Here is an 8,494-nt window from a genome sequence, read left to right on the forward strand (position 1 = left end):
ACTTGATTCAGCAGACCCTCAAGTTCCCGCAAAAGTTTCCAGCCATGTCTGAGAAGCAGCCCTGGGGCGGGGGCAGGCGAGGAGAGAGCTGTTCCTGGCCTAGCTGCTCCGGGCCTGGCCTCTGTTGCTCTGGTCCATTCCACAACCAGCTGCTCCGGGTCTGGCCACTGCCGTTCCCGACCTGTTTGCTCTGGGCTTGGCTATTGCTGCTCCAGGCCTGGCTGCACCCAACCCAGCTGCTCTGGGCCCGGCTGCTCCCAGCCTGGCAGCTGCCACTCCGGGCCTAGCCGCACCCGACCCGGCTGCTCTGGGCCCGGCCGCTCCGGGCTGGGCCGCTCCCAGCCTGGCGATCAGCTGCCTCTTGCACACCCCCTACTGGGGATATGCCCACAACCAAGGTACATGCCCTTGACCGGAATCGAACCTGGGACCCTTCAGTCCCCAAGCCGATGCTCTATCCATTGAGCCAAACTGGTTTCGGCTCAAAGCAGCTAATATTTTTAATTATTGAAAAAGTAATGGTTGTGTGCTTCAAAACAACAACAACAACAACAAAAAAAAAAAACTAAAAAGGTAAAAAAAAAAAAAAAGATATTTTTTGGAGAAACCAAGATGGTGGGATAGGTAAACACCTAAACTGCTACCTTGCACAACTTGAAAACTACAACTGAAAGACAAAACGTCTATCACCCAGAACCACAGGGAAGCTGGCTGAGTGGAAGTTCTACAACTAGAAGAAAAGAGAAAAAAGCAAGGACACAGACATAAGCACGGAAAAGCGGAAGTACGGAGGCTCGCAAATTGGGCTGGTGGCGGGCAACTGGGTGTGCTGCTTTTTTCAACCTGAAGGGAGACAAGCTCCCAATTACTCTGAACTCCAGTTTCTGGGGAGACGCTGGGGACCCAAACTCCTACAGGGAGAAGGTGGACTGTCTGCCATCGGGTAGGAAAGTGAGGGTGGCTTTCTTGCAGAGGTGTGCGCAGCAATCATTGTGCACTGCGCTGGGGCAAGAGACACAGGGACGCAGAGACGGCTGACTGCCACACCTTAGCCTAGTGACTCCCTGAGACCCCACCCCGCACAATCTACAAACCCACCCAAACTCCATGCATATAAATGGCCTTCCTTATTGCAGCTTAACCTAACAAACTGCAGCCCTGGTCAGACAGCTCCAAAACCTCCAAACTCCAAGCAAAGAGTAGAAAACTTCAGATCTCACTGTAGCTCCTGCTGGGTGGCCTCAGACAGTAGCTGACCTGCACCCCACTGGAGATCCAGAAGCCAGTGTACCTAGTGGTCAGTGTGAGACCACACCAGATTTCAACTCCTCACATTCATTAGTGACACATTCAAGAGGTAGACTCAGTGAGCACCAAAGCCCCACTGAAACAAGTCCTGCCCCACAAGCGTGTTTCTAGCACAGCAGTTCTTCCATTATAGATACAGCGGGTCCTCACAGCCAATTGGCCTGGAGGTCAATTCCTCATAGTGTACCAACAGCAATCAAGGCTTAACTACACCAAGACTTTTCACTCAGCCCACAATGGGATGCACCAAGAGTGTCCACCTCAGGTGATGGGGGAGGCTGAACCACTGGGCCGTGTAGGTAACCTACCACAGAAAACCACTCCATCAACACAGGGAAGCAGAAAAATGTGGAGATAAAGAAACATGTCACGAATGAAAGAAATGGAGGAGAGCAAACTATTGGAAATAGAGTTCAAAACCTCATTTTAAAGGTTACTAAAGAATCTTCTAAAAACCACTGAGAAACTTGATGAGACCTCTGAGGAGCTTAGTGAGACCTTCAAGGACCTTAATGAGAATGAAAAAAAAAAATTAAAAATTTGAAACAAACAGTCAGAAATTAAGTATACACTGTCTGAAATAAAGAATATAAGGAAATTCAACTGTAGATCAAAAGACCCCAAGAATCAAACCAAAGATCTGAAATATGAGGAAACAAAAAACACCCAACCAGAAAAAAAGAAAAGAAAAAAGAATCCAAAAATATGAAGATAGTGTAAGGAGCCTCTGGGGACAACATCAAGCATACCAACATCTGAATTATTGGGGTGCCAGAAGAAGAGAGAGAGCAAAATATTGAAAACCTATTAGAAAAAATAATGACAGAAAACTTTCCCTATCTGGTAAAAGAAATAGACTTACAAGTCCAGGAACCCCAAACAAGAGGAATCCAAAGAGGAACACACCAATACACATCATAATTAAAATGCCAAGGGCAAAAGACAAATAGAGAATATTAAAATCAGCAAGAGAAAAGAAGTTAGTTACCTACAAGGGAGCACCCATACAATTGTCAGCTGATTTCTCAACAGAAACTGTGCAGGCCAGATGGGAATGGCAAGAAATATTCAAAGTAATGAACAGCAAGAACCTACAACCAAGAGTACTCTCCCCAGCAAAGCTATCATTCAGAATTGAAGGTCAGATAAAAAGCTTCACAGACAAGAAAAAGCTAAAGCAGTTCATCACCACCAAACTAGGATTATATGAAATGCTGAAGGGTATTCTTTAAGAAGAGGAAGAAGAAGAAGAAAAAGGTAAAGATAAAAATTATGAACAACAAAATGACAACAAATACATACCTACCAACAAGTGAATCTAAAAATCAAGTGAATAAAAAATCTGATGAACAGAATGGACTGGTGAATATAATAGAATCAGGGACATAGAAAAGGAGTGGACTGACCATCTCAGGGGGAAGGGGGGGTTGAGGGATGTGGGAAGAGATTGGACAAAAGTCCTACACCTATGGATGAAGAGAGTGGTCAGGGGTAAGGGCATGGGTGGGATGGGAAATCAGGTGGAGGGAAGCTAGTGCGGGGGGGGGGGGGACACACCTGTAATAATCTGAACAATAAAGATTTATTTTAAAAAAACTTTAGATAAATGAGATATATATAAGAAAATATATTTTTCAAATAAATGGTTTTATTGGGTGGATACCAGTTTTCCATTGGATTTGCAATCAATTCATTTATAATCTAAATTCTAAAATTATTTTCCTGTGGAACTTGTAGGTAGATCCTAAATTTTATACAGATGTATAAAAAGCCAAGTAGATCCAGCCTGTGTGGTTCAGTGTTTGAGTGTTGGCCTATGAACCAGGAGGTCATGGTTCAATTCCCAGTCAGGGCACATGCCAGAGTTTCAGGCTCAGTCCAGTGTGGGGTGTGCAGGAGCCAGCCTACCCATGTTTCTTTTCTCATTGATGTTCCTATCTCTCTCTCCCTTCTCCCTCTCCCTTCCTCTTTCTCTAAAAATCAATGAAAACATATATTTTTTAGAAAGAACTTATTAAAAAAAATAAAAAAACAATAGAAGAAAAATGAGCAAAACTTTCAAGCAAACACTTAACAAAAAGGAAGCTCCAAATGACAATAAAGGTATGAAAAGGTACTCCACTTCAGTAAAAAATGCAAGTTACAACATGAGGGCAAAACTGCTTTACATTTTGCCTAATATCCCCCCCAAATGGCAAAAATCTCAAAATCGGACAATATCCAAGTATAGTGAAAATGTGGAGCAACAGAAACTCTCACACTACTGAAGGAGTAAAAGTGGTTTATCCACACTGAGAACAGTTCAGTATTATCTCTCCGGGTTACTCAGAATTTCTGGCTTTTTATCTGTATCTTAAAGAGACTGGTGGATAGGCACCAGGAAGCCTGTATAAAAGCTCCTCTCAGCTGCCCTCTGTAAAGCCCTTCAGAGGAATCTCTGTTACAGGAGAACAAGTACACTCAGTGTCACATACTCACACAATGGAGTATTATGTAATAATGAGAATAAATATATTAGACACATAGCATACAGTAGATACTAATACTTGTCACACATGGATTTATCTCACAAAACAAATGTTGACTGAAAGAAAAAAGCCATATACAAAAAAAACGTGTATACAATATAATTCCCATTTATCTAAATTTTAAAAATAGTCCAGATTAGACCATAGTGTTTAGACACATACATAGGTGGCAAAACTGCTGTACAAAGCAAGAAAAGGAACTCAGAAAAATGGTGGGTACCCGTCAGAAAAGAGCAAGCTTTGCAAATGAAAAGGACAAAGCATTTTCTAGAATGCATCCATGACCTCTTTCTGTGGAGGTGTTCACCAGTGATTCATTATGCCGTGCATCTCTCTCTCTCTCTCTCTCTCTCTCTCTCTCTCTCTCTCTCTCTCTCTCTCTCTTCTTCTTCTTCTTCTTCTTCTTCTTCTCTCTAAGCATGTCCTCAAGAAGGAATTAAAAATATACACTGAGTGGCCAGATTACTATCTCTGAATGTATAATAATCTGGCCACTCAGTGTATATCTTATATAAAAAAGGCTAATATGCAAATTGTCCCCTCGACCAGGAGTTTGACTAGCAGGCAGGCCGGCCAACCATCAAAGTCCCCTCTCCCTGGCCAGGCTGGCTAGACCCCACCCATACATGAAACCCATGCATGAATTCATGCACCAGGCCTCCAATATACATTATATATATATATATATATATATATATATATATATATATATATATATATATATATATATATATATATACACACACACACACACACACACATATATATGGCCCAGTGCACAAAATTCGTGCATGGAGGCGGTGCCCCTCAGCCCAGCCTGTACCCTCTCCAATCTGACATCCCTCTCACAATCCAGGACTGCTGGCTCTCAACTGCTTGCCTGCCTGCCTTCCTGATTGCCCCTAAGTGCTTCTTCCTGCAAGCCGGATCACCCCCTAACCACTCTGCTGCCAGCCTGATTGATGCCTAACTGCTTCCCTTCCCCTAACTGCCCTCCCCTTCAGGCCTGGTCACCCTTAACTGCCCTCCCCTGAAGGCCTGGTTCCCTCCAACTGCTCTCCCCTGCAGGCCTGGGTCCCTCCCAACTGCCCTTCCCTGCAGGCCCAGTCACCCCCAACTTCCCTCCTCTGCCAGCCTGGTCACCCCTAACTGCCCTCCCTTGCAGGCTTGATTGCCCCCAACTGCCCTCCCTTTAATGCCTGGTCCCTCCCAACTGCCCTCCCCTGCTGGCCATCTTGTGGTGGCCTTCTCATGTCCACATTGGGGCAGGATCTTTGACCACATGGGGGCAGCCATCTTGTGTGTTGGAGTGATGGTCAATCTGCATATTATTCTTTTATTAGATAGGATAGAAGCCTAGTGCATAGGTGAGGGCTGGCTGGTTTGCCCTGAAGGGTGTCCCAGATCAGCATGAGGGTTCCCTTGGTGTGTGGTGTGGCTTAAGCGAGGGTCCTGTGGTGGTTTGCAGGCTGGCCACGCCCCTTGGTGACCCAAGAAGAGGCCCTGATAACTGGGATTTATATATCTTCTACATTTGAAACTTTGTAGCCTGGAGCGGAGCCAAGCCTAAGTTTTCACAGAAATCTAACACACGCCTAAAAGGATTTACAATGAAGTTCTAGATGTAGGTCTGGATTTTGTCAAGGACTGACAGATTTTCTGAGTCAAGACAGCATTTTGAGTATTAGTTAATTCTTGGGATAAAAAAAAAGAATTTTTGTTTTGTGTGTTAAAGTGAACATTTAATCTTCTCCTGAGACCAGGGTTTTTTTAAATAATCCAACTCCTGAAGTGTTTCAATGAACTTGTGCTGTCAGTGACTGAAACCTGCCACCAGTGGTTTCAGAGTTCAAAGTTAAAAAAATAGAGAGGCTCCAAGAGTTTTTCCATCCTAAAAATATAGGCCCTTCTCTCTACTGTCACACCTCCTATACCATCCTCTTCACCTCCCTCCAAATAGCCAGGAGCTTGGATGAACAAGCTAATACCTATCTTACCTAATAATAGACAAACATGTGAATTGACTGTGCCTCCACCATGCCACCAGCCAATCAGGAGTGATATGCAAATTAACCCAACAAAGATGTTGGTTAATTTGCATATACAGGCGCCCAGTGATGGGGGCAGGATGCTTGCGTTGTCACCATGGCAACAATGCAGGCGTTCTGTCCCACTCCAGGTCTCTCAGGGCCTCCGGGCAGTGTGGGAAGGCAGGGCCTGAGCAGAAAGGGACTGGAAAAGTGGTGCCGGCAGCTAGGAAAGGAAAGCCAATTCTAGTACAAATCTTTGTGCATCAGGCTTCTAGTAGCTTCATAATTAGAAAAGAAAGGGTCTTGTAAATTTCAAGAATAGCACCTCTAAGACAGAATGGTCTGCCTATATATATGCTCCAATAAAATACTTTCCCTTCTCAACTAATTTCCACCCCCCACCCCCACCCCAAATGGCAGCTTTGGTAACTTATCAACTGGCTTAGTCCTTTGTTGGGAACAGAATTAATCTCAGGCAGGCAACACCTTGGCCTATAAATTTCAGGCATTCACAGCTTTTAAACAGTCTCTCAGAGTTGTCGATTAGATTGCCAATTACATTTTTTTTTTTAAAGAAAATATTCTGGACACAAAACCAAATCATTAGCAGTTTCTTCTTTTCATTGTTTCACCATTTCCCCAATCAGGTCCCAAATTTTAATAAAAACAATCCTACTCATCTCCCTTCCTACCCCATCCCTCCCACCCCCAAATAATTCAGCAGTAATAGCCAAAAACTACACACATGCTACGCTGTAAAAATGCAGTTAACACTATTGAGAAGAAGGCTGTGGCTTGTGGAGATGCTCTTTGAAGATCTACAGCATCTGTTTGCTCTCACACATACCCATTCTACAAGTATTTGACCCTCATAGATGGCCCTTTGCTTTTCTCACAAAGTGCAGAATGAATGGCCTTGAAACACTTATCCTCCTCCACATGGATGGGTGTGCAAACTATACAGCATGGAATGGCTTTAAAGCACTTGGGCTGCTGTAGGGCACAGAAACTATACTGGCTCTCAAAGGACATCTTCCCAAGCCACTTCGATGGTATCAAGATAAGTAGAACTCCTTGTCTTGATACCATAGATCCACGCCCCACTTGAAACCCACAGTCAGATGTGACAGGGGCTGGTACTGAGGAGAGTTAATTCTTGTCTTTTTTGTCATCATTCTCTGAGGGATAGGAGTGCCACGCCAGCCTTTCCTCCTAGAGGATATGACAACCTGGGGCACTGGACCAGATTTCTGTGGGGCACCGCCTCTAGGATTTACCCCAAGAGAGAGACCTGAAAGGGAGGCCTGTGCCTTAGAAAATGTCGTAGTTTGAGCGAAGTCTGTCTCATAAGCTCTCACCAGCTCTAGCTTGGGTACTCTAGGTAACTAGGAATTTTTGTGGGATTGCCTAGAGAAAAATTTCCTCTAGGGCATGAAGCAGTTTTATAGGGATATCCACCACATTTGGCTCATCTAGAGATGTGTAAATAAAGACTGGTTTTCCCTGGAAGTTTGTTTAGACTCCACAGATCTCAATATTAACATTAAACTGTGCTGCCAAGGCCAACAGCCCCAGGACAGTCAGCCTCCCATTAATACTAAGATGTCCAGAATTAGGATCCTTCTAAATTAATCTTTTTGTGTGCACAATTAATAAAAGCTGCTATAAAAGTAGGCAGAATGAATGGAAAATCTATTTACTTGGTCTCTCAAAGCTTCATAAAGAGGATTTTGATAAATATATCAATCTATGATGTTATTTAGATGTCAACTCAATTCTTTGAAGTATTAAAAATGGTTGCTTGCCTGGCCTGCATGGAACCAAGAGGTCATGGTTCAATTCCTGTCAAAGCACATGCCTGGGTTACCTGCTCCATCCCCAGAAGGAGGCTAGCAGGGGACAGTGGATCAGTGATTCTCATCATAGCTGTTTCTATCTCTCGCTCCCTCTCCCTTCCTCTCTGAAATCAATTTAAAAAATACATATTTTCTAAATGATTGCCCTACATTTTACTTGATTTTAGAGAAAGAGAGGAAGGGGGAGAGAGAAAGAGAAACATCTATTTGTTCCATTTATTTATGCATTCATTGTTTGATTCTTGTATGTGCCCTGACCAGGGATCAAATCCATAGCCTTGGTGTATCAGAATGATGCTCTAACCAAATTAGCTACCCTGCCAAGTCTCGGATGCCCTTATTTTAAGAGGGGAGGTCATTTGGAACTTGACTTGTCAACCACAGATATGAATGGTAAATGTCTCTAGGGAAAAATAGGGGTCCAACTGTTCTTTTATAAACTAGTGAGTTTTTATCACAGCTAGAAGGTCTCTGTGTAGCTCTGGACGTGTGCCTATATATATAATGTTGTAAATGTGAGATAATTTTGTACCTCGGAATAGTATTATTAAAATTAATTTAAAAGCACGAGCTTGTAACAATATAGGGTATTCTAAAATTCTTGGAAATGCAGAAACTAACACAAATGCTTTTCAAGTTCATGTGATCTAAGATTACTCATTAGTAAATAAAAACTAGTTTAAGTTTGTGGTTTAAGTAGAACAGATATGTCTTTCAGGTTGTTGATATTATATTACATTTTAACCGGCTTTACCAAAATAAATCCATGTTA

Source organism: Pipistrellus hanaki (genome assembly GCF_964339955.1).
Source record: "Pipistrellus hanaki genome assembly, chromosome: 15".
Taxonomy (NCBI): Eukaryota; Metazoa; Chordata; class Mammalia; order Chiroptera; family Vespertilionidae; genus Pipistrellus; species Pipistrellus hanaki.